The sequence below is a fragment of the Ruditapes philippinarum genome, unplaced genomic scaffold (genome assembly GCF_026571515.1).
Source record: "Ruditapes philippinarum isolate M1 unplaced genomic scaffold, ASM2657151v2 ctg5010_1_1_1_1, whole genome shotgun sequence".
NCBI lineage: Eukaryota > Metazoa > Mollusca > Bivalvia > Venerida > Veneridae > Ruditapes > Ruditapes philippinarum.
In genome coordinates, this window is record NW_026855812.1 from 19,930 (window position 1) to 47,598 (window position 27,669).

Consider the following 27,669-nt stretch of genomic DNA (forward strand, 5'->3'; position numbering starts at 1 on the left):
AATATTTAGGGAGGAATACGGAAGACATTCAAAATTTTGTTTTGTTTTGTTTTTCATTTGAAATAATTTTGTATATTCTTTTCGGATTATAAAACGAATGGTGAAATTCATGGACATCTGTTATGTGCAAATTATTCTTTCATTTAATTTATTTGTTCGAATATATAAATGACTGTGTAAACCTGGTATGAATATAAAAAACAAACTAGAAGTTAGGAGTAAGCTGGAAATATATGTTCCTTGCAAAATGTTGTTTGAATAATCGAATTTGGAGAAAAAACGCTGGTTTTGATGCAAGTGTATTTTTTAAATCACGGAAAGTTTGAAGTATTTTTCCGCCACATGATATTTGGTACGAATCATCTGCCGGGGTCCCCAAACTAACTGCATGTATTTAAATTATCAAACTATCTACGTGATGATCTGAAACCATTTGATAAATTCGAGCCAAATACTAGAAACGTTCCATCTCTTCTTGCCTTTGATGAATTTTCAAATAATAATGTTAAAGAGCTGATAAATGCACTACAGAAAAACTCTTGTGAATTGGACATATTACCGACAGCAATATTAAAACTATTCCTTGGAGAACTACTCCCAATTATAACAAAACTGGTAAACTTATCACTACAGCAAGGAATATTTCCAAATAAATGGAAAGAGGCTATCGTGAGACCACTTTTGAAGAAAATTGGACTTGAACTTGTATTCTCAAATTATAGACCTGTGAGTAATCTATCGTTTTTATCAAAACTGATTGAAAAAGCAGCTCTGAAAATACTAAATAAACATGCTGATCAGTATGACTTACTACCTACAAATCAATCCGCCTACAGAAAATACCACTCCTGTGAATCTGCTCTACTGCGATTAGTTAATGATCTGTTGGCAGCCATGGAAAAACAAGAAGTTACAACGCTAATCGCGATTGATCTCAGTGCCGCGTTCGACACTGTGGATCATGATATACTCGTCGCCGTGCTACAGAAGCAGTACGGCGTGAGCGGTTCAGTGCTCAGCTGGCTTGATTCATACCTTCGTCCTAGGGGCTGTCGCGTGTGTGTCAACTCGGCAGTCTCAGCTCCACGGCAACTAGAGTTCAGTGTCCCCCAGGGTAGTTGTTTAGGGCCTTGGCTCTACCTAACTTATGCGGGAACCTTGTTTGATGTGATTCCATCTGGATTATCGGTGTATGGATTCGCTCATGACCATACTGCAACCAAACGTTTTAAACCGACTGAAGAAAATAGTGAAATTTCTGCAATCGCTGAATTAGAAAATGGTGCGATTGATATCAACAACTGGATGAACGCTAATAAACTCAAGATGAACTCATCGAAAACAGAATTCATAACATTTGGAAGTTCTCAACAACCCGAAAAGTGTCACCTAAAATCCATTTGTATTAACGGAGATAAGATCAACTCCGAGGAGTCCATTAGATATTTAGGCGCATTTCTAGACCAAACACTAAAGTTCAAGGAACATGTCAAACGAAAGTGCCGTACTGCAATGTTAAACTATCTTAGAATAAAACGTATCCGAAAATACCTCACCAAAGAAGCAGCTGAAATACTAGTTATAGCACTCGTAATGTCACACTTGGATTATTGCAATGTCATTCTTTATGGTGTATCCGATTTTGAATTGAAAAAAATGCAACGTATTCAAAACATGTGCGCTAAGTTAGTTCTGCAACGAAAGAAATTTGACAGTTCAAGGCAAGCACTGTTCGACCTTCACTGGCTGCCCATCAAATCTAGAATCGAATATAAAATTTTGACTTTTGTATACAATTGTTCAATCGGTCATGCTCCAAAATACCTTTCTGAACTCCTAACCAAACATGTACCAAATACCCGACTACGTTCAGCTAAAACCTCTGAGAACTGCTACGTTATTCCATTCAATAAAAGAAAAACATTTAGTGACAGAAGTTTCGGAACTATTGGTCCAAAATTGTGGAATCCGCTGCCATTAGAGTTCAAACAATCTAAGAATATTGATGTACATGTATTTAAGAGAAATCTTAAAACACATTTTTTCAGAAAGTTTGAATCACTATTTTAAAATCTGAAATGAGATAAACATGAGTAACGTATAACTGATGACTGACAGTGTGATGAATGTGCAATGTAAATGAATGTTTTGTTCTTTTTAATCTATTTGTAATCAAGTTACATGTATGTACATAATCTTATCTCATGCTACATGTATATCAATCAGTTTTATCATTTTATGGTCTCTGCAATTTTTTAAAAATATGTTAATTGGAATTGTATGTAAAAGCTTTTGTTTCACTTCATGTTGATCCACATATTCTTATGCATTCACAATTTTATTCTTATTATTTATATGTACTGTACAACGCCGTTGAATATTGTTAAATAGAAACAGGCGTTTAATTAAATAAAAAGTTTCAAGTTTCAAGTTTCAAATCTAAATGTGGACAAAGATATTCCGCAGTTTTACGTGCAATCAAAATTAAAAGCCGGATAATTTGAAGAATCCATACGGGAACAAGGCCTGTTATATAACGTAACGTAGTTTATACAAGGTAACCTTGTTCTATATACATGTAAGAAATTTTGGTAAAATTATGCCTATCTTGGACTTTCATTTAAAGATGCTTTAAAAACATGAGTTCATGGATATGTGTGCTTGCGTGTTTGTGTTAAAAATTAAATAATATTTTAATAATACCCATTTTGTTATGCTATGGATTTTGGAGGCTGCGTTCTGTTTTATATACTACATGAAGTAGGTACGAGACCACAAGTGACAACGATGTTTCGATTTTTTATGTGAGAAAGTTTTCTAACAAACTTTCTAACAGAACGTCGGTCGTTCTACTCAGGTGCCCGTTCGTACCTTTATTTATACCCAAAGGGGCACTTGTAAAACTGGAAAGTCGCCACATGATCATGTCAGTTTTGGTGAGCCGTAAAACCAAACCAAAAATGACCTATATTACCTGAATTAAAAAGTTTTTTTTAAAGCTTCATGTCTTTTAACATTAAAAATTTCAGCCATGGCAACTAAATTTTTATTTGTTTGGGTCGTCAGACCAAACAAATAATGGTAGCGAAATTTCAGACTCTGATATGCCAATTTGCAAAATCAGAAAGTAGTCCGAACTCCTCGAAGCGGTTACTTACTTTATAAGTACTCTAACGCTGAAAAAATAAGGGGAGATCACTGCGTTAAGATTGTCAAATGACAGGCGCATTAATTCTCAAGCCTTCTCGGGGGTCCCAATTGGTCAAAGATTTCAAATTTTTAATTCTTTAATTTTTCTTTCACAAAATTGTACCTAGTGACTTACTTATTAATAACAAAATATAAATATATATAATGTTATCAAGTAATGATATTTTTCAGCGATTTAGGTCATGACCTTGTTTTATTTTTTCAGGATGAAGCAAAAAGACATATTTTACACTTCACTAAAACTAAAAGAAATAAACAACAACAACAATAAACACAGCATTATAACAACATTTTTTTCTATAGAACAATCATTTTAAACGCAACTACCTGATTCTGTGAAGATCGAAGTGTTTAACATACCCTAGGTGATTTTGAATAGGACAATTACATGGAGGTTGTAAATGTTAAGCGTGATCTCTTGAATAATATGGCACAAATACATATTAACATTAAAGTATGCATAATGATACATCGCAAAACAGGTCCCAGGGTTCCTTTTTAAATAATAAAATGTATATCTATGAAAGAAATCACTCATATTATAATTTAAATTTAATTTTCATATATTTTATTTCAGAATTATTTCAAAGACAGAAATTGTGTGTGTGTATGTGTACCGTATCTTTTGAAATAACAGTGTGTTCCGTACCATTTCAAAATAACTTTATGAAAATATGCTAAAACATCACTGCATTCACTCGATACATTGGACATAGTAAATATATCCGATTTAACATGTATTTTCTATGAAATAGTGACAAAAACTTATGACTTGCTAGAAATCGCTTGTTGTGACAAATGAGTGTGTACCGTTCCCCTCGGCCCCGGCTATGAGAAGAAAACTGTACTCGAATGTTCTCAAAAACCATTCAGGGGTTTTCAGAATTTTGATAAACCGTGGAAAGCTGATATAATTACGGGTACTCTGAGCCTTATCTGATCAAAATCGGTTGGGTAATAAATAAGTTATGAATGAAAAACATACCTGAATCGGGTGAAAATCGGCGTGCTCCGTACCCGAAAAGTCACGTGGTATGGCCACATTGTAAAAGCTACTTGACATTGGTGATATATAAAAAGCTATTGTTAATTGACTTATTAGGAGACCAATATACTTTTTTGCTGAATTGTTTTAAAATCATTCATAAAAAAAAACAATACACCTCATGTTCAAACTTCAGATCAAAGTTTCTGTTGTTACCAATCATGCGATTTATCTAACTATACTCTATGCTTAATAAAGGTCCACAAAATGCAGCTTTCGTTGTCGAGTACGGACCCCCGGACATGTCACAAAGCACAAAGTGTTGATAATTTACCTCCGTGCATTACCAATGATGCCAATGAAATGAAACTTATATACTAAAGTTATAATTATTTCAAAACCACCAATATAATTATCAACATGTTATTATTAAACATTTAGTTTCATAAATATAAATTAAGAATAATTATCAAAAGCAAAATTATTAAAGTCTTATGAAATCTTCTTTATATTGACAAATGCAATCACTATTAGTATACTTGATATGCTGTGGGTAAATGTAATTCAAAATGTAAAAAAAATATAATTTCATGAACTACTAAAAAAGGGAAATAACAAATTTATAACATAAGTGTCAAAAATCAGAACATTTATAGCTATTTTTAGTTTTCGAATTCATGTACAGCAGAACTGCTTTCCGGTTCTCATTCATAAATATGAAATGCTGCGAATCACCAAAGGGGGAACCAATATAATAATCGGAAGGAGTTATTGAATCCGAATTTTTTTAGCTGTATATCGAAGGGAGGAATTGATAAAATAAATTAGCGAATTTATTACAAGTAAGCGTCTCTATTATTCATAGTGGCATAAGTGATAAGGTTTAGAAAGTTGATAAGAGATACTTAAAATCAAATACAAACGTAATTATGTTACAAACAACTGTTGTTTTTTAATATAAAATGAACATAATTGTAACGATGGGGAAACGTTAAGATAGAAAACACACTTCAGTGATTTCACCCTCAGAGGTATTACATTACTTTGAAATTACAGTTTAAGAGTATAAAAAAGAAATAATTCTGATCAATGAAATAAAACTTATAATTTTGTTTTTGTTTCTGTTTTCAAAGAATAAAACACTTTAATTAATGTTTTAACTACTTTCTCTTCTTTTCTAGGAATATATTTTTCTTTTCCTAAACATTGGCGTATTAAGGATTAATGGACCTTAACCGGCACCAATTATTTTGGACATTTGAAATTGACAAAGTAAGACTTTGAGTAACATGTGATTTTTACTTTATAAACATTTGAATTTCATATATAATAACCACATGTAGGTAAAACAGACTCCCTTTTCACAGACTAAAGAATGATATATCTTAGCCGGAGCCCATACGTGAGGCATCTAAAAAGACGTAAATCAAAAGCATATTCAGGGATATAGTAACAAGAGGGCCAAGATGGCCCTAGATCACTCACCTGACCAATTGAACTCATCCGAGCAAATAATAGACAAGCATCCTGACCATGGTTTCATGACAGTTGAGTCAAAAAATGAAAACTCTAGAGTGTTAACAAGGTTTTTCATATTTAAGCGGTATGACATAGTTTTTTACCCCAGGTGACCCATATTCAAACTTGACCTAGAAATCGTCAAAACAAACTTTCAGACCAATATCAAGGATATTTGGATCAAAAAGTAGTCACTAGAGTGTTAACAAGATTTTCTATTTTAGTTCCTGTGACCTTGTTTTTCATTCTAAATGTATGAACTTATTCGAGCAATGACCTAGACAAGCATCCTAACAAAGTTTGATGATGATTGGGGCAAAAATGTGACCACTGGAGTGTTAACAAGGTTTTTCCATATTTGGGCGGGTTGACCTTGTTTTTGACCCAAGGTGACCCATATTTGAAATTGCCTAGAAGTCACCAAAACAAACCCATATACAATCTTGACCTAGAAATTATCAAAATAAACTTTCAGACCAATTTCCAGGATATTTGAATGAAAACAGTAGCCACAAGTGTTCGCAAGATTTTTCTATTTTTTAACCTCTTGTGACCTAGTTTTTCATCCTAGATGACCCATGTTGAAACTTATTTGAGCAATTATCCAGAAAGAATCCTGACAAAGCTTGATGACGATTTAGTCAAAAATGTGACCATGGGTTGTGTACAGGGTGTTTTCATATTTGTGCGATGTGACCTAGTTTTTGACCCCAGATAATCCATATTCGAACTCGACCTAGAAATCATCAAAGCAAACTTTCAGTTAAATATCCAGGATATTTGAATGAAAACAGTAGCCACAAGAATGTTAACAAGACTTTTCTATTTTTTAGCTCTTGTGACCTAGTTTTTCATCCTAGATGATCCATGTTCGAACTCATTTTAGCAATTACCCAGACATGCATTCTGACTACTCAATAAATATTTCGTCATTATGTTTTTGGTAAAACATAACTGGTACGATATAGTTAAAGGAAATGCGTTGTTGTCGCTAGAAAGTTAAACATTTTAAAATTTAAATTAAGAAGAAATAACCCAAGAGGATTTTATTCACAGCTTTACAAAAGGTACTAAGTCAGTCAATACGATTATGATGTTGTACATTCATGTAAGATATGGCCTGACCGCTAAGATATAAACCAATTATTTCAAAATATGTGCAATAACCAAACAGTCATTACATTTAATAAGTATATACATAGATTTGGTATACAGTTGCAATCATAAGATACATTAGCATACAATTGGAAATCCATATTACCTCAAAATTGTGTTGTAAATTACAATAAAATCTGCCCATATATTTAATTTAATGTATCCGACGTAGTAAAACCATTGGCTGTTAATCTGCGTCAATCAACCTTTCAATGAAATTAATCTCTGTCAGCCAACTTACCCATGAAGTATCACAACAAAGTTCTTGAAAGCTTAGTTTGCGTAAGGTCGCCACGGATCTTTTTGGTTTTTAAAACTTATCAACATTTGAATTTTTGGTAAATATACGATAAAATGTTGTACATACACGATAGTCAACTGTTGATAAAAACATATCTGCTTAAATTTAATTACCAATGTAAATTTCCCAAACGGATGTTATAACGGTCATCGAAATTAACGTCGTCAAGTTCAGAATCGTCCTCAGAAACGTCCTCGCTCTCGGAACTATAGGGTGATTCTGTTGGTGGCTCCGGTTCAAACATATATGGTTGAACTACAAATCCATCATCATCAATGTAAACGTCATTAAAATCTTCCATAATATGATAATATCAACTTAAGCGCAAATCAAATTACCTACTACAATGAACTGTCAAAATTTTCCAGAAGGATAAATATACGTCACTTTCAGTTTTGAGGTCGCACCTGCATAACGGACAGTAACTCTTGCAGCGGTGCGATATCGGACTTTGTAAGAGCTTTGCAAAAGCAATCGCCGATAATTTTTTCGTGAATTAGGAAAAAAAACATTATTTAAGTTTATTCTACATGTTTAGACATTAATATTTGAACGTGAATATGTTGGCGGTTCACCTTTAAATAAAACCTCAGAGTCATTATTTTTTACATTGTTTTAAAGAAAATTATTTGTAGCCATATATCAGTGTAATTTCTTTTTACATTAAAAATGAAATAATTGACGTCTGTGTTTGTCTGTTTACAGGTAAATACATGAGTATGGCTTATGCAAGGACAAAACTCACAAAAAGACATGAAGAAATCAAACCTTAAACGTTAAATGTTGCCGCGACAAGAAAGTCAGGAGCAGGAAAATCCAGTTTAATAATCGCCATTCTTAGCTTGAAAGTAGGGCACGTTAGAGCAGCTTACATTGACGTCAAGCATGTACTGACTATACATCATCGTATCACGCAACAAACTTTGTGTTTGGGGACTTGCCAGGTCTTGGTACAAACACTTATAACATAAAAGCTATGTCCAAAAGTAAGGTTTATTGGAATCTGATTTTTACCTTGTTATATGATCTGTACGGTTACTGAAGGATGAGCTATTGCTGCCAACTATAATCAAAAATAGCAATAAGTTTTGTTTTGTTCATGATGATATAAAATCTGATAAGCCTGGCAAGAAGAAATCTTGTCAACAATCAAAACTGCCTGTTATTCTGATCACTGCCGATATGATTTACCATATCGGGACATTTATCTTATCGGTAATTTTTTTTAAACAAGAGGGCCATGATAGCCCTGGATCGCTCCCCTGACCCATCAACCGCATCCAAACAATGTCTTAGACAAGTATCCTTGCCAAGTTTGATGACAATTGAGTCAAAAATGTGACCTTTAGTGTGTTAAAAAGGTTTTCCATATTTGGGCAATGTGACCTAATTTTTGATTGGAGAGGACCCATATTCAAACTTGACATAGAAATCATCAAAGCAACCTTTCTGACAAATTTTCCAGGATATTTAGATCAAAACTGCAGCCACTACAGTGTTATAAAGATTTTTCTATTTTTAGCTTCTGTGACCAAGTTTTTGACCGGAGATGACCCATCTTCAAACTTGACCTAGAAATCATCAATACAACCTTCCTGGCAAATTTCCAGAATATTTGAGCCACAACTGCAGCCAGTAGAGTGTTAACAAGCTTTTTTCTATTTTTAGCTCCTGTGACCTAGTTTTTGACCGGAGACAACCCATCTTCGAACTTGACCTAGAAATCATTAAACAACCTTCCAGACAAATTTCCAGAATATTTGGATCAAAACTGCAATAACTAGAGTGTTAACAAGGTTTTTCTATTTTTAGCTCCTGTGACCTAGTTTTTGACCGGAGATGATCGTTCTTCGAACTTAACCTAGAAATCATCAAAACTACCTTTCTGACAAATTTCCAGAATATTTGAATCAAAACTGCAGCCAGGAGAGTGTTAACAGCTTTTTCTATTTTTAGCTCCTGTGACCTAGTTTTTGACCGGAGATAACCAATCTTCGAACTTGACCTAGAAATCATTAAAACAACCTTCCTGACAAATTTCTAGAATGTTTGAATCAAAACTGCAGCCACTAGAGTGTTAACAAAAAATTTCCATTTTTAACTCCTGTGACCTAGTTTTTGACAAGAGATAACCCATCTACGAACTTGACCTAGAAATCATCAAAACAACCTTCCTGACGAATTACCAGAATATTTGGATCAAAACCGAATTCACTAGAGTGTTAACAAGCTTTTTCTATTTTTAGCTCCTGTGACCTAGTTTTTGACTCGAGATAACCCATATTCGAACTCTATCTGTATTTCATTGAGACAAAGATTCTGACAAAGTTTGACAATGATCCAATCAAAACTGTGACTGCTAGACTGTTAACAACCCAATTGTTGACGACGCACGACGCACTACGCACGACGACGGACGCCGGCCATAGCCCCATCACTATACCACTTCGTGGTCAGGTGAGCTAAAAACTGATGATTATGATTTAACCTTTCTGATGCTTTATCTCCAAGAAGAAAATTTAGGACGAAATACGTATTAATGTACTACCAACTGAAAGGATGATAACTTCTACATAAAAGAAAGTTACTTATTCAGTAGCCGATATAAAGAACAGACACCTGGATAAGGAGCATCATTATCGAGGTTTTGCTATTGGAGACAAAACGTTACATGGAGCAATTTGAACAATCTTGACATGACATAGGCAAACATAAGAAGTTAATTTGATGGAAATAATTGCTAGATTGCTTGCTTCGGTGCCTTCTGGATGTTTTTTTGGTGTGACTGGATTGTGACGGGGGCTATATTCTCATTGTTTTGAAAACCTTTTGAAAGAAGTAGTTTCGAAATTAATTGTTCGGAGAATGGAATTCTATTCTGAACTTTTGCAAAGATATTGAACTTTTGAAGCTAATGGATGTGCATTGTGCAATGACGGAACCCAATAAAAAGGAAACAAGTCGTGGTCGTTTGAGAGTGCCTAAACTGGACAGTTGATATTTTACATCATAATCAAATAGGATAAACGAATAGATCGTAAAATTAAGTATGCAGGGAAGAAACTTTAGATGAACTGTTGTAATTTTGTCTACGAGTTATCGCGCTTAATCATGGTCACAAACCGTTGCGAGTTACAAGAGTAGAATATTAACAAAAGGCATATGCAGTTGTCACCTAGGGCAGTGTATTGCTTATTGAACTGGACAAATAGTTTATACGGAAATATTTGCCATTTCATTCCCACAAGCAAATGTAACTTAACAGATGTGACTGACGTAACTTGTATTTGTCTTTATTTTATGCCTTGATGTTTTTCTTATTAAGTAATTGCGATAATTTATTAAGATAGAAAACTTTCATGAATTAATCTGACTATGATGCTTGTTTTCATTAACATGTAAACACTAAAGACGTTGACAACAGTTTTGTATTTTATATATATATTTGTTTTGTTTTGATAAGGTTCTTTTTTTTCTTTCTGTAACTATAATATCAGTATATGCACATATTTAAATGAAAATTTCTATCATTCTTATCTTAATATATATTTGTAAGTTTAAATTTGTTTTTGTTTTGCAATAATGTTTTCATTTAATACCGTTAGCTTATTGTTTATATTATTTCTCTTAAAAATATATAATAATTTTTAATTTTTAATTTTTTTTTAAAATAACGTTTTAATTCCTTAATACTTTCATCTCATTCAGTACTTTTATATAGATTTGGCTTTTTCTTTCTTCTCGGTAGAGACAGCCCTATCATCCATTAAAATAAATCATATCTCTTAATCCCTTTCTGTCTTACAAAAGTGGTATAGTTTTAATTTTTAATCAACTGTAATAATAACATATAAACCTTTAAAATTTGCAGATTAATTAACTTGTAAACAGTGAAAAGGAGAAACATTGTCGGAAACTGTAATAAAAGAAATGTTGAAAAATATTATAGAAAACCGATTTAAGGAACGATTTTTACCTTGAAATAATGGTTTTATTGCAGTAGTATCTTCCCAGTGACACTTTATCATAATCATGTGGTCATAAATATGATTTTGTTCTCACAGAATGGCTTGCTCCTAGGATGAAATAATCATTCAAAATTCATTTGAAATATATATGGAGATGATAATTAATGACAGAGTGTATTGGATGTCATTTTCGAAAATATCTAATATCAGTTCAACAACGACTATATGTAGGGCAACATTGCCCATAAGGTCAAATTATGGCTTTTGCAACCCCAAGGAGCGTAGGCTCGTATCTTATATAGCACCAGAAGTAGTTACTTCCGAAATGTGGACTGCAACGTGGTTCTAATAAGATATCACTTGTCAGTTTTCTTTACAAATTAGCTTAAAAAATGATTGATTCCTAACAAAACACGATGATATATTAAAATAGTACATCAAAACATTATGATTAAAAATGTCAGTTTTAAGACAGAATTTTATTTTGAATCGCTCGTTTACATTTTCGTATATTGATTAAAGTGTCATACAAAATAAATAATTATTGATCATGTCATTTAAAAAAATTGAATAAAAAATATGAAGTTTTTATATATATTTTTTAGTATTCTTTTTGACTTATTGACTTTATCGATTGAGACAAATATTTCAAAGGTCATTTTGTTTCTTCCAGATCTCTCCGTTTCTTCATTTGGACGTCTAGACAAAACAAATAATACTGAATATTTCATTTTGCGATTATTGCCTGCCCCGTATGCCATTTATTCATATATATTTTTGCAATTTTGGACAAAGGTGCGTAACTGATCTATTGCAAAAAATATCTCTCAAGATAGTAATTTTCGAGAGGAAAAAAACATGTAACAAAAAGAAAATATCATATTTATTTTATTTTCGTATATACATTTTCATTCCTTCTTGCTCACTTGTATAACTAAATAAGAACTTTCACTGCTTCTTCTGTCAACATTGCCGACACCACTTATGTTGCTGATAAATATTCGATTTTTCACTATAAACAAGATTGTTAATGTAATGGTCATTTTACTGATTCAAACTGATTGTCCAAAATAACGAATGACGTCTGTGCTTTACTTATAACACATTTGATAAGGCCTGTGTATTTCTGCGAGGTAATATCATGTATGTTTAACATTGCACTGTGAAAGAATATGGTACTTTAATATAAGTACAACATAATGTAAAATAGTACATTCATCAGTCAAATATCGGCTGACAAAATTGGGACCATTTCTACTTTTCTTTAATCTATGAATTTAAATTTGCAATAAAAGGGAAAAAACAAGACTCTGCAGCAAGTAAGAGTATATGAATAACTTTCTTTATACAATCAATTTTAAAAGCAAAAAAGTAAAATAAAATGAAAGCAAAGATCAACAAGGCAAAGCGACGTTCACAGAACGCAGCCAAAGACAAAACCCAGTCACGTCGGCAGGGCACACTGAGAGCACCGAACTGAAGACGGTAGATGACACAAGAGTTGTGAAATGATGGGAGGGACAAGTGGTATGTTATTAGTGAAATGAAAATAACTAAAATGAGACTAACTTTATAAGGCGGTAAAATTAAGTGTACCAGTAGACAAGATTACAACAATTTTGTAGTTTATTCCAAACACGTGATGAATAATGCAAAATATAACAACAATGTCAATGAATCATCCTTTTTACATAGTAAATATTGAAAAATAATTGGACGATTGATACATTTTAACCATTATAAAAGCAAAATAACAGCAGTTATAAACATTGAAATGACTCACAACATATGATTATGACTACATGAAAAAAGTTTCATTGATCAAATTCAATATAATAAGATAATCTAAAAGAAATCATTTAAAGCCACATTATATTCCAGAAATGCGTTCTTTTTATTTTTACAAAAGTTATTTATCTTTGTTTTCCTCTAACATTTTTCGCTTTTTGGAATTAAGTACGTAGGTACCAAACGTCTTATACCACTATAAAATTTACATTTCTATACAAAATGAAATTCGTCCTCTAGGACGTTACAACAAAAACAAGTTCTTTGGTGTACTAATATGACGGTTCCTGTTAGTCTGGATAAATTTTATTAATAAAGCCACTATTTAACAATGTTTTTTTCACTTGTAAAATCACTTTTTTAACAACACGCATGCAAATGATAGCGACTGAGAAAATACAATAAAGAAAGTCACTGAAATCCATTTAGTTCGGAAGTTTAGAGGACATCCTAAGTCAGACAAATAAAATAGCATTGCATATTTCATTAAATAATATGTGCTTGTCCCGCATGACAATTTCATGCTTTCTTTTCATTGGAACGGGTCTATCAAGAGAGTTTGTGAGCTGTTACATTAGGAAGCACCCGGAGATGGCTTCCGACAAGTAATGCAATGGACTTTTGACACACGAAAATGACTCATTTTTTGGAAGCAGTGATCGTTAATAACATCGCTGATATAATGTAAAATGATTCCCAAATACTCGTTATTAAATGCAAAATCATATATTGATGGTACAATATCGATATTGGAGTAATTATTCTTCTATTGTTTAATAAAATAATGAAACGTTTAACTTTTTCAAAAATATATCCAAGATAATAGCCAAAACATGTCGTTTTGCATATACATGTCTATAAGTTTGGTACGTACCGATAAATTTTAGTGTATTATGTGTTAAACATTTTTTTTGCCCTTGCCATTTAAAATCTCGATTAAAACATAAAAATGACTGATTTACTCTGACAGTAATGTAAAATCTGTTAAAGCTTTATCGAATCTAAGAGTATTGTAATTTAAATCTTGGCGCCTGGGCCTTTCTTGTAACATTTTTATATATCACATAGTGTTTTATCACTTACAAATTAAATAAATAAATAGATTTTTACATTTATGGATCGATAACAAATACTTTGACAAATAAAGCGGTAGTACACGGCGGAGTAGGGACATAAGTTGATTATCGGTGCGATAAATAGATATTACGTCCGAGGGCTTCATCTGGAGGGTCAAGTATTCAAAAAGGCCGATTATGACTTTCCGGCCCATCTCTGACGTGTACGAGTAATAATGTACATGTATATGTATCATCAATATTTTATCATTCTTTTATAACCACTTAAATAGCTAGATCTACGTTTATAATTTTCAATCTTTTGTCAAGAATTTTGAAGGAGTCATTTACATTCCGATAGTGGGCTTACAACAAATTGTAAAATAATTTGTCTAATACCTTGTCAAATACTATGGAAAAAACAATGTTCAGTCGTATTTTGAAGACCATTTATAAATGGTTTAATCAATTCCATTTTCTAATGACGTCATCAATATGACGGATAATTAAATTTTACACTTAATCAGCTATTAGTATTCTGTCTCTGGATTTTGTTATTGTCTTTAAATGTTCCAAAACTCAATATCTGTAATCCATAATCAAAAACAAGATAATGCAATTTACAAAAACTAACATTTTACAACTCAGTCATTTAGAGAAATGTACATACAGAACATTAATGATGCAGTGTTTTTCTAGGGGCGTTGTATTTTGCTTCAAGCAGCATGGGAAAATTGATGTCTCGCAAGGCTTTAAAGACTACAACAAAAATTTACGGAAATTTGAAATTTGATTGGTTATTTCACAAGAAAGAAATGTAGCTCTCAAAATTAAATTCATGAATGTGGACGACTACATAAGTTTCGCAAAAGGGCAGAGTTGTTTCCCGTTTTGCAAAACTACGTAACGGAGATGGGAGCCAACATAGAAAATTTCGAAACTTCCATATATGGTAGAATTACATACTATTTTTTTCTAACCGCTGAATAGTATAAGACCTTCATGATTTGTACGTACTTAAGGAAAAAATATAGGTCAATAAAAATACAAAAATACATAGTTTAAAGCTTCAAATTTCGTATGTTGTTTTAATGATTCCTTTCATTGGTGAATGACTGAAATGATATCAAAACATTCAAAAATTTATTTTTTAAAGGTAAAAAATATTAGATAATTATAGGTCAGATATTCCTAAATAACGTATTTGTATATTTATGTCTTCATTGACAACTGTTTTGATGCCGAATGTTTTTTGTATATCCTTCATCAGAGTTAAAGATATACAATTCGATTGTTTTCATCCAAACAAAGTTTCAATTTTATTCCCGCAACTGTGTTGCTTTTTGGGATTCTTCAAATAAATTATTACCAAGCAGATTTTAAATAAATAAAACATCTGAGTGAGTTGTGTTAATAAAAGAGACACAACCTAGAAAGGAAATGTCATGATGTGCATAATCATGTTTCCTTGATTATTTTATGAACCAAAGATTCTGATTGTTGCCTTAGATTTTATCACTGTTGCTGACAATAAAATGGTATTTACAACTAATAACCTCAGCGTAAAATGTTTAAAGAAATTCGTGTTATTGACATTTATAGATCGTTTTGAAAAAAAAAAAACTGAAGATAGTCTTAAGAGGAATCTTATATTTCCATTACAATATTTGGAGTTTGAGACTAATTAACATCATTGCCACTAAATGACAATCAAGGAAAAATTCAAGGTACATTTTTTGAACGCCTTTTCTAATTTTTGTACTTAATATTTCTAATATATGTATTTGGGTTCTTGGTTCATTTCATATTGTAATCGGGCCTGAAGTTGTCTAGATGTTTTTTATTCATTTTCAAACTTTATTTTCGTTGTTTTAAATTTCTGGTTCTCAAGAATTTACATCTTTCTATTTAAAATGTTCATATATTTTTTCTGGAGTACAAGAATATCTAGATTGTATCGTTGTCTTGCAGGACCATTAGATTGTGGGTTTTGTTATTGTATGTTTAAATTCTGAATTTCGTCATGGTCATTTTCATAAATTGTTTTACTTCTTTCAAACAGTGAAATAGGGTATAAGGTAAGCTGAAATAGACAATTAGAGTGTCAAAAGCATTGAAGTTTATTTTGAACGCTGTTTAACCGATATACCAACTCAAAATTGCACTGCACCATAATATTTTTAAATAACTTATTACAATAACACATATTGCTATCATAATTCAGTGCCATATCATTGTTTTGATATACATGTAATTGTATAATTTATTCATGATTTTTTATCTGAGTTTATCTTGAGCACGGTAATGCGTATGTCATCATCATCGCAATATATATCACCTTTTGTTTTTGTTTCATATTATAGTCAAGAATAACTTTACCTCATTTATGAATCCATCTTGCATAAACTGATCTTCCCGGACTTTCTATGGGATCTTTAAACTTATTACTGACACGTTTATAACATGTTATTAGGAAAATCTAAAACGATAGCGAGGATCTAGTATGTTATTTTTGTTAACTGTTAAAATGTTTATGAGATCTGAAGTCATTTTAGAAAATCAGGAAAGGCAGTTAATTAACAAAAGCGAGGGACTGGTGTTTAATTTTCATAATAAAATTGCTATATCTCAAAATTATATTTGGCAAGCATGCAATTAAAGTTTCTAGAATTATAAGAATAATAAATAAAGGTTATTACCAATGGATCTTTATTGCAACATCCCACGTATCTATCATTTGCTGTTTTAAACTTAGACACGGCAAAACTTGATTTTAGAGGCTATATTTGAAGTTATATCTTAAAATTTCTCTCTATTTTATCTCACTAAAGATTACTCTTAGAAAATACTCTAACAATTTTGAAAAAGACATATTTGCATTTTTTTAGGACTCATGTTCCTAGTTTATACTCGACATTTAATTCAGGTGTCATTAGTTATTTGCCCATTTTATTTTGACATACACTGGCGGACTTTGAAAACGCATCATTTGGGTATTTCCTTTTTTATAGGGAAGAGCATATTTGAATATTTTGTACACTGAAGGACACGTGCCTATAAATCTCAGTGCCACTGGCTCAATTGCTGAGTTTTAGTCGAAAGCGCATGGTAACCCGCATTCACAAACATCATAATTGATAATTATAGACACATGTGACCTTCAGTATGCAAAATAAATTAAAAATGGAATATGATCTTCCCTATAAAAAGCAAAAACCCAACTAATGCGTTTTTAAAGTCTGTCAGTGTCTTTTCAGCGATTCAGATATAAACTACCAATCAACTAAGATAAAAGTACGATGTTCAGACAAAATACAAAGCCATACAAATAAGATAGCACATATTTCATTGCCTTCCCATTTGACATTTATTCATATTTACCCATCGATTGGAATATGTCTAAATTTATTATAAAAAGGATAATTTATGAAACAAAGTTCCATAAAGTCCTTTACATATTCCAGACGTAGAGATAGATAAAAAGCATTTTGTTTCAAGCAACTTACAGTCGTGTTTATTTATAACTTCATTCATATACCAATAATTGCTTACGATAGTAAAAATATGAAAAACGAGATAAACAAGGAAAGGTGGCATTCTATAAACACATCCCTAACATGGTATTTTTTCATATCGTATATAAACTTGTCGTATGCATTTTCCTTTAACAAACTTCACTTATTACGCCTGATTGATTCTTACGAGCAGAAACATGAGTCATTTTATCATATAGACAGACAATAATATTTTCAGTCAGAAACTATTGCAATATCATTTGTTTGACATCATTTTAGATCATATGATTCACAGGGGATATATTATATGTCATAGACAGTCACAAAAATATGATTGTATAGAAATCAATCAAACGAATACTAGCGCCATATAAGCATATACATTAATGCATAAGAAAATCAAATTGAATCAAATTCATATCGATTTAAACGATCAGCTCAGATATGGAACAGATGTAAAGAAAGTGAAGAATAAAGCCAAAATGAATATAATAATTGAATCAAAAGTAACGTATCGGCAGAAAATACTATCAAATAGGAAGCATATATACTACGCATAAACACAAGTATAAGATCAGCAATGTAAAGCAGCAAAACTGTCAATAAAACATGTAAAACATTCATCACAAAAAGTAAAGAGTACAGACTACAGAACTCAAATAAAGTATAAATATTTGCATGTTTTTCTGATAATTTGGGCTCTAATTATATTATCTTAGTCATACATATGTTGCATCTACTAGCAATATGATGTAGCTTATGATTGATCAATCTGAGGCATTGGCTGATATAATCATGAGTCATTGCAGCGAGTGTCAATATATGTATGAGCCGCGACACGACAAAATATGATAAACAAGATCGACAAGGAAAGGCGGCGTTCAATGAACGCAGCACCCACCCGACCCAGTAACAAGCGCCAGCGGCAAGGAGCCCAGGAGGACCCCAAACAAAAACAGGACAGGGCACAAGGCAGAGCACGGGCAGGCAAACCACTACATAAGAATAAACAATTAGTAACTGATAACCAACATAATGGGTTTGCGACCAGCATGGATCCAGACCGGCCTGCGCATACGCGCAGTCTGATCAGGATCCATGCTGTTCGCTATCAGTTTCTCTACTTGTTAAAGGGTTTGTAAGCGAAGAGCATGGATCCTGATCAAACTGCGCGGATGCGCAGGCTGGTCTGGATCCATGCTGGTCTGGTTGCAAACGCATTATGTTGGTTTTGTCATGACGCGGCTCATATAAATGTAACCGAAGTACTACTTATTTGGTGTGGTAAGAGACTCAAGAAGCACTAAAATGTTCAAGTAAACTATTTCTACGATGAATAATAATTATGCTAATATGCATATTTTCACATTTTAAAAGATAACCGAACAAGTTTATGTCGGTTTGCCCCTTAATAATAGTTTGCTGGTGGAAAATTTTTATGTAATAGGATTAGCAAATGTGATGGCTTGCATAAAATAGACTACATCGGTTTCACTGGTGACACTAATCTTTCTTTGATTAAGACTTTTTAACTGTTAACGGATTTTAGTTGCTTCACCTTTAAGTTATTAATCTCGCGCAGTCTGTCATCATAAAAATACACAAACAATTTGATACATTTGTTGCCAAAATCGTAAAGTTATATAATATCAAAGTGCTGATTAAGTGAAACAGTGATATATAAACTATTGTTTGACATATGAAACTTTAATTTGTGTTAAAAGACGACCTTGATCCTTTGATCACAACATGCTAGCATTTTTGTTTTCATTTCCATATTAATCGTACATGATAAAACAATAAAATGATACAATGTATTATACGCTGAAAAAAGAATACTTAATAAGGGGCTTTCATTCAATTACAAATGAAATACAAAGGAAGTATTTCATTACATTACGCGTAATCATTCCATGTTTACTAACCATTTCTGATTTATTAATTTTAGAAATGTAAAGTATCCAAATATGCAATTATGTCATTCTATTTCAAAGAAAATAATTTCGTTCACTTAGTATAATAGCATATTAGAGAGTACAAATGCATGCAGTAAAACGCAAATTATTTAGATTGTGTTTGTTTGAGCAAATAATGCATTTGTTCTAATCAGGCATCAATTTAACACAGCACTCGTTGAACTGGTTACATAAGGAAAGCACCTATTCAACCGTTTAGGAAACAACTCCAATCTTCATTTTTATTTTATTTTTACTTAGTTAATACATAATTATTTTCCGAATATATTCATTTTCAAATATTCATATACAACATGTACAACACAAATCAAACATTTTTATATCCAAGAAAATGATTAGAACGAAAGACTTAGTCTTATAAAAAATCTCCATCTTTTTAGTGTACTTCTATAATATGTCGTGTTTTGAACTATATCAAAAAGTATGACAAATGGGGAATATAAATATTTTGGAAATATTTTCATTTAACAACGAAGAAATAAATATCTAGGAATATGAATGTCTTAAGTCTTTATTGTTAAGTTGCCCTAGCTTATGTATAATTAAATTAGTTTATTAATGCTTAAAAATTGATCACAAAGAAAATAGTCAGTGGGTTCATAAATCATTCCGGATATTAAAGGAACTATAGTAAAAGAAACAAGTCATTATAACAGTTGTGATGAAGAAATTAAAATAAACGCTACTATTTTCGAATGAACACAAATGTTTGTATTACGTTTAAATTCATTTATATGCAAGTTGTTTTAAGAGGAAACCATGAAGGTCACAAAACAAAGCAAAATTACAAACATTGTGCATTTCATAACTTCATGAATTAAATAATCGGAGATATGTAAATGTCAATAAGTGCTGTCAAGTTTGCAACCATTGATCCAGTATAGAGTGCTTTTAATGTCCTAAAAAATAGCATTTATTTGTAGGAATATAAAGTAGTTAAACATGTTACTATGTAATTTACACTGTGCATGGCATTTAAAATCATTTAAAGTCATGCAATAATGTCTTGTTTGAAGTAACTTATAATAACATTAATTCACATTAACAAATTTATGTAAAGGATAATTCTTGCCATTCTAAAATAAGATATTAAGCATACAGTAGTTCTAAAATAAATGTAAAGGATAGTTCTTGCCAATATAGAATTAAATATACAAGATAGTACATTTACTTTTTAGTTAAATTCCTGAGATATCTAAGTTCTGTTAAGACAAATTTCCTCTCACAAAACATTTAACATTTACGTTTAGATCTCATTTCATTTTCCATTGAACAGTTTGTTTTATATAAGAATTCATTCAGTCTATTTTACACAAGAACTTACTGAGTTATAAATTCTGTCTAAAATAACGAGACCACCAATAACGTTAACGATCCTGTAAGTTTACTCATGCATAAGAAAGTATCGAACAACACACCTATCAGGTACCCTCAGTTTATGATGTTCAATAAATATTCAATGTATTATATGATAATTTATGTGTTCAATTGGTATAATGTTTATAATTGGCATATATTTTTGCTTATTAATCAAGTATTTATAAATATAATTGCCAACCAACTGTGCAGATTTTGGCGTTAGAAATTAAGTTTAATTACTGACACACGACATATTCATTTAGGAACACATAAATCTCACAGTGTTCCATTTTTATAATAAGTAATAAAGAAAGAAAGAAAGAAAGAACATACACAAGTTTATGAGGTTAACTTCGGTAAAGTATCTTATTTAAAGATACTTCTTGTTTGAATTACAAATGTCATGCATAATCTAATGCATGTCATGCATTAATATTACAACTGAATATGTTCTTCTACCACTTTATTCACATTTTCGTATATTGTTATGATGACATCAGTTATGTAAAAACCCTTCAATGTGTCAACGATGCCTCAACGAATTAATCAATTGAAGCATATGAGATCATATTTTCTGCAGTTCATAAATAAATCAAAAAGTAAGATGCTTGAAACATGACTTATTGAAACATAATTTATTCAATACCGCAGTTTTTTTACATATTAAATTTGTTTTCTCCTAAACCAGCCAAAGTAAGTACTTAATGTACTAGGATACCTTTATAATAACTACGTACCTTACAATTTTTAATATACATGTATGTTTGTATGAATTCCATAGTTTTTTCCACATATTATTTGAATTCATACACATTGTGCGATCATTTTGTTGTAAATTTAAAATAAAGTTGGAGAAGAAATTTAAAAGATTTCATATCTTTCTTTCTAATCCATTTCAATACTACATGTATTGTATGCATGTATATTATGTACTGTGTATGATTATGAATACAAAAAAAATAAAAAAGAGTAAGTCATAAGCTCATTTTATACACGTGTGTTGGGAAAGGTATAAAATGCAAAATACATACCACGTCCACAATAACAGAATTGACAAGTTATCAAAAGCATGTGAATTAAATAATTAAAATGAATATTCATATTATCGAGAACAGTCGTATAAATAAAATAGAATCTTGAACAATCTTATTTCGTAAATTTCCCTACACTTTTAGAAATAAAAACAGTCAGTAAACGTTAATAATAAAATGTCCATATATCCTGAAGCTACGTAAGGTCAAGTTATAACATCCTTCAAGTAGACCGATTGGAATTTTCTCGTCAATTTAACAAACGAAATAGATTTCCCTGGGCCATTTAGCGTTTGATTTAACATTGTTCTGTAAACAGGCTGTGATGGAAAGATTTGCGTTATAGAATGACATTTCGGATTGATAGGTGTAGTTTTGTGATTACGATGCAAACAACATATAAGAAATAAGACTAAAACCATCAATTTTATAGAAAGTTTGCGTAACCCATTCGATATTGTTTTGGCATTGTTCACTTTCTAGAGAAAAACATAAGCATTGTGAATTATTCATTTACATTTAACAAGAACAAGTTTCCTTAAGACATACCGATGCATCCGTTATTTTTACATCTAGATATATACATTAAATGTGTTTAATTTAATATTTGTTAAATGCTTGTAAAGTTAAAGACCCTACAAGCCCGAAAGGCGGAAGTGATATAATTCTCAAAACCTTTTCGGTGTCCGTGTTCTGTAACAATTTTTTAAATATACTAATAGGTCAGAGTGTTAACCACCATTTACTTTTTGCCATTCCATTTATTATTATAAGATAACCACCTTTTATTATATACCTTTAAATTTTCTCCCTAAAATACACGCAAAACTTAAAGCGCAAATACTCTTCAACGGATAGAAAATTCCGTATTATGTTAGCGACAAATACGGTACAATATATGGAGGTATCGGACTATTTTTGACGTTGGTTCCGATCTTAGCTTTGTAAAACGTTCATCAATCATAAATTTATTTCTTGACAACTACATTCATTTTCTGAATAAAACGAAAAGGTATATAATAAAAGGAAAATTATGTTGCAGTAGCTTTCTAAGGCTATGCATTTTTCTACTTGCAACGTTGGAAAATTGACATCTCGCTCGACTTTCGGTCTCGCGAGATATCAATGTTCCATCGCTGCTCGTAGCAAAATACAAAGCCTAAGAAAGCTACTACAACATAATATTCCGTATTTACTTTTTGTATTAAAAACAAAATGCCACTTTGTTTACGTATTGTCTCCGTAATTTTTTATTATTTTGTTTCTTTATAATACTTTATTGTATTGAAGATTGAATACTAGTACTACCTAAGTCGGTGCTAGAGAGCGTAGGAGATGTCGCGCCTTTCATTATGCCTCATAATCAGACTCAATCAAACTGAGTCTTTAAACATGTTCACATATTAAGCTTCTACCATGCTCCTCATTGGTTATAAAAACATAATGAAACACATATTTTCCCTTTCTTCAGTTGAAAGTTTTATCCATTTTTTCGGCTTAATGTGCCATATTTACATTTATTTCCCTGTCATTTAAGTACATATCATCTCTTGCTATCATTTATTCTCTGAATTTCCTTGTTCCTTTAATGTTGATTCGTAATGAATGTATTGTCATAATATTATTATACTGTATACTGCTAACTTTAAATCGCTTTATCTCTTTATTGTGTTATGATGACATTGTGTGGAATATTTCTACAGACTTGATTTGTATTGAACCGACATTTACAATTGTAATACACAATCATTTGTAAATAACAGTTTCGAGTCTTTTATCAAAAGGGAATTTTAATAGAACATTGATGACAATGCATTGTAGTTCTTGAATATTTCTTGCGTAAGACAAGAAAAGATGTGCAAATTAAGTTTTATTTCCAAACCATGAGGATTTTAGTTTGAAAATACGATATATAAACATGAGTCGTGCTGAGCGACTGACATTAGAAATATGCTAGATACAATGTATATATTATAACGATATATATTTGTGTCACTCCCATTATGCTTAAAGTTTACATAATGACCATAAAGGGTATTATTAAAATGTAGATCTTAAAATATCTGTTCATTAAAATGTTACGTAGAAATAATCTTTTCTTACACACCCGACCCTCCACGGTACATGCACGCCTCAGAAAGACACAAGGCATCGGCAAAGGATCGAGAGATACGAGTCCTCGGCAACAAATCGGCAAAACGACGGATGTAACGCACTTTAATTTTTGTACATCGGTCGGTTTCTAACCCATAAAAACAATAACACAAAACTGGTATTTTGGTAAATTTTTCAGTTCACTTAGGATATCTTTTTGATTGATTTGAAAACAGTTTTTGCCGTCAAATTAACATGCCGAATAAATTTCCCTAGACAATTCAGGTTTTGATTAAACATTGTTCTATAAACATACCGTGATTGGAAGATATGTGTTATTGGCAGACGTTCAGAGAGGTCTTTTCCACCAGGGTTTGTTATGAACATGTAAAGAAGTTTATGACAGGAACTTGGAATGAAAAAATAACAAAACAAAACGTTTGTACAAGAGAAATCTAAATTCTATATCAAAGGTTCGGATTTAAAAAATATTAAAAAAACAACAACAACAAAAATAATTATTAAATAAACAACAACAACTACAATAGAGGGATTTTAATTTTAAAATGCAAACATTGTCTTCCATAATATAGCTGTACAGATATTTTCATCCTGTTTAAATAACAAAATGAAAAATGTTTTCAATTCGATACGATCTTCTTATGGTATGTCAAAATATGTTTATTATCAAATTACATATTTGTAATATGAAAATTAAGGTCTTTTTAGCTTTGAAATGATTATAACATTCAACATTCTCGCTGGATTTGTTTTTGTAGATGACTGTTACAAAGCTGAATTCAATTTTGCAAGTATTGTTTAATGCATAGTGGAATGTTTACATAATTTTTCAAATGTATGCAAGGTATAACATCTATGAAAGGTATGAAATGTATATATATTTTGATTAAACATTAATCAATATATATATATCGGAAACCATTATCAAACTTGTTGCATACTATATTTTATCTGTTTATAAAGATAATATCAGTTACACAAAATTTCTCTTTTTGTATCGTATCCAAACAAAACTGTCTTCCCAAAGAACGAAAAAATTAAATTTGACAATCGGTGACATAAAATATATTGCTAAACACTCAAGTGTTATAAAAAATGCAGCTAAAGTATCGTGCATAGCTGGTGCGCAAATTAGCAAACAATTTAGCTAATTTAAATCGAAATAAAATGGTCCATGTATTATTTCATAAGCTTTCATTAATATGCTTGAGGAAAAATACCTATGTATAGATAATTAAATACGTGATTTGACTGAAAACCCTTTATTCGCTAAAACTTACAAATATCAGAGGGAATCGTTTCATTTTCCATTTCATTTCATATCAAAACTTGAACTTCTCCTTAAAATGATATAAGAGAGAGCCTGCAGATTTTGTAAACTTGTAGTGTCATATTTATCATGTATCCATTACTTTAACAAAGAAACATAAAATGAAGGTACATATATATTATGTGATATTTCTTATAAATAAGAATCAGCTGGTTTAAGCATATTTTGTGTTGCTTGTAATTGTGTATAAATTATTTAATTTCTTAATATCTGAAAGCCGTTAAGACCATTTCACTTCAATTAGAAAACTGACAAAGAATCAAAGCTGAATTTTCATTTTGCAAAACGTTTACATTGACTGAAATAATGTTTGTGTTAAGCCGATATTTGTATAGAATTCCGTTAGGCAGGCAGCCTATTAAGCGCTGCTATCGTGTCTGACAAGATAATTGTTGACAGAGTCCATTTTGCTCTCCAGAGATATTGTAGAAGAAATATTTCACAGATAAAATGGGTTCCATTAGCACGGACCTGATTTTAAATATAACAATTTTCTTTTTAGATAGGTCAGACAAAATGAAATCATATAACCCCTTACAATAATTCAAATGGTGCAAAATGATTTTTGTCTGACCTTCTTTTCTCTTCATTGAAGAAGAAGTAAATGATTTATATGGTAAATAACAGAATGGCTTCGTATCTTAAAGGTTCATTTCCTTAAAGATAATTTTCCTGTCAATTTAACAAATTATGGGCATATTATCCCCAAGACCAATAAGCATTCGGTATTTCATTGTAAACTGAAGGTTTTTTTAGTCATTGTCTGTCATTAAGAAATTATTTCTTTAATGTAGGCATTATTTTTTTAAACGGAATAACCATTTATTTCAGGACATTTTACCTTAAATAGTTATTGTTTAATAATTTATTTTTGGAAGTGATCAAAATAGTTGAGAATTAAAAGATTGGGTAGAACTGATTTGATCAATGATAATTTCAATCATCGATTCAATACTTTTATGCTGTGGTGAAGATTAAATGATAGTGTACTTTCTTTTAGCTTTCATGAACAGACGCAAGTCAACCGTGTTTAGAACCATTACTATGGTTCTATGGTTTCCTATTTTTAATTATTTGTAATGCTACTAGTCCGTGATTTACCATTGTGCCCTCTTTTGATTTTGTTTGCTGGACTTCTTGTCGGTGGTCATGTGTTGCTAGGCTGTGTTAGAAGGGTGCGTCCATTGAATGCAGCCTTGCCTTGTTGATCTTTGTTTTCATATTTTCAGCTATTTGCTTTTTTTATTGCTCTCAAGAAATCACCTTTTTTCAGAATTTGTATTTTCTTCGTAAGAGAACTGAAAAACAAACACATTTAAATCATTATTTATAATCATAAAATAATTTTGGTCAGCTCTATAGATCTTTTGAATGAAATATTTTGGTTTGATTATGATTCAAACGATCGCTTTGTAATAAATACACTTTATTTGACAAAAGTAAAAGTACAAGCACTTTTTCACTTAGAGCTCATAGCCTGACTTCACATGATATAAAACAAAAGTGTGACAATTATTACGTCGTGCGACCCCATCTGCAGATATTTCTAAATTTTCAATTTCACAAGTTTCATGTATATGTTTATTTCTAGTTAAGCACACAATAACACTGCTGTCGTCCATGAAAGAGACTCAAACAAACAAAGCCTAATGCGGGTTTAATTTAGCCATGCTATACGTTCGTTTAGATTCACAGTTTAAAAATTTTTTTTTTCTTTGGTTTTCTTTTTTTCCAATTTTGGGGCAGTTTATATTTTTTCCCAGGAAAAAAATTTTTAAATTTGATATTGTTTTGACACATTTCCAGGCCTTTGCATAATCAGTTTCACAAATATAGTTCAGATGGACGTCCTCTATTGTCTTTCCCACATGCAAGTCTATCAAAATAGAAGGGTTCTGCTTAAAAGTATGTGTGATCAATACAAAAGTTTTATATTAAGTTAAAATCTAGATGTGCTGAAAAGAAGTGCAACACAATTATATGTTATTAACTAAATGTTTGTAAAGTACCAAAATGAGATCTCTTAATGTTAACAGTGGTAATGAAAAAATCACTGAATTTCGCTTGCAAAATAACACTTCTTTTCCTTTTTATAAGTAATTCGTAGTTTCCCATTTCCATATTATATTGATTACCTTTCATTTCTATTTCTGTAGAACAAACATGCATACTTTATTTCATTCTGAAGTTTTTCATTGTCTTGAGTACAAGATTTGCATAAAGACATAATAGTAAAAAAGCCTTTCAAACTGTCTGGGAGAGTATTTTAAGGTTATTTCACATTGCCAATGCTACATAAAAGAATAAAAGTATCAAGCAAACACATAAAACATGTCTGAAAATGACTCAATCAATAGAATTGA